The following is a 1,444-nucleotide window of genomic DNA, read 5'->3' on the forward strand; positions in this document are numbered from 1 at the left end:
ACAACTAAACTTGCTTTTTAACTGTTGTTTTTATACTATTATTATTTACATTGTGTCATGTTTTGGTTAACAACAGTTTTTACCTGTTAGTTATTATATCTTTGCAATAAATAAATTATTGATCATGTTTACATAAATACATAAACATGCTGAACGATTGCAAAATACTAATTCAATCTGGATGTTTCCTTCTCACAACTAATTTAGTTTTTCTCAGTGGCTTTGGTGCATTTCTCACTACACTATTTACATTTGCACAACAGGTCATGCATTTCTCTAAACAATTAGTCATTTGTGCACATCCTAGTAGCAGTTTCTCAATCCTTTCAACAAACTAAAAATGCTTCCGGACATGCATCAATTGCGTTCGTTCAACTCTCTGCTGTTTAGAACATTATCATTTGCTTATGTCATGTCAGTCAAAATGTACTTGCTGAGTCAAAAAACGTGTAAATGCTGAATAGTCATTCCATATAAAACTAACAGTCCTCATTTCATTACTTGAGTCATTACATACAAAAATGTTGAACTTGATGTAAAAATCGGTCAAGCAAACTTTATAAAAAAAAAAAAGATTTAACTTCATTTTCCTGAAAATGTCATTAAAATTGAACAATTTGATGAATGATTTACAGACCTGTGTATGTTGCAGGTTCAGGTACAATATGTACTGCAATATTGTTTACAGTTGTGCAGTTTAACCCAAAGGGAGTTTATGTTTGTTGTAAATAAGGGTGCGTTTATTCTTTTGCACAATGCTGTGAATAAATTAGGATTGTAAAGAGCAAATGCAGAGTAAAAATGTGAAACATACATATTCAGTGTCTTGTACTCAGATACCTCACTAAATTCAGTGATGTCCAACTTCACTGTAGTTTTCAAATGGCTGTGCAAATAGTGCTGTCTTGAGCATTTTCAGGAAGTGTCACCAAAATCTGACTTTTTTGCATTGAAAAAATGTCCAGAGTAAACTGTCATAATGAAAACACGACAAAGCCATTTGACTATCTTGTTCATAAACAATGGTGTCAGGACTTTTCATTTTGATGACACTGACACTTTGATTGACATGAATACTTGCTTTTGAGGAACGAACTGTCCATTTTGAGCATGTGATGCGCTTTTGCAGTTTGCACAAATTGTTTTGAGAAATGCAGTAACTGTTGTGCAGAAATGCACTAGTGTTGTGAGAAACGCACCAAAGCGACTGAGAAAAACTGTAACACCAAGGCACTTTTTCTTACTGGGACATTCACTGTCCACAAGTTGTATCAAGTAATTTTGCAGCGACACAACATTGCTCAATGTATGTTATGAATTCATTTCCCTTACTGTATTAATGGCATAAATATAAATACTGTATGTCAGCAAGGTCTCAGACTTATTTCTGTTATTTTGGGGCAAATAATTATTTTTAAAAATGAATACACTTAGTCATTTAATA

The sequence above is a fragment of the Danio rerio genome, chromosome 2, assembly GCF_049306965.1.
Source record: "Danio rerio strain Tuebingen ecotype United States chromosome 2, GRCz12tu, whole genome shotgun sequence".
Classification (NCBI taxonomy): Eukaryota; Metazoa; Chordata; class Actinopteri; order Cypriniformes; family Danionidae; genus Danio; species Danio rerio.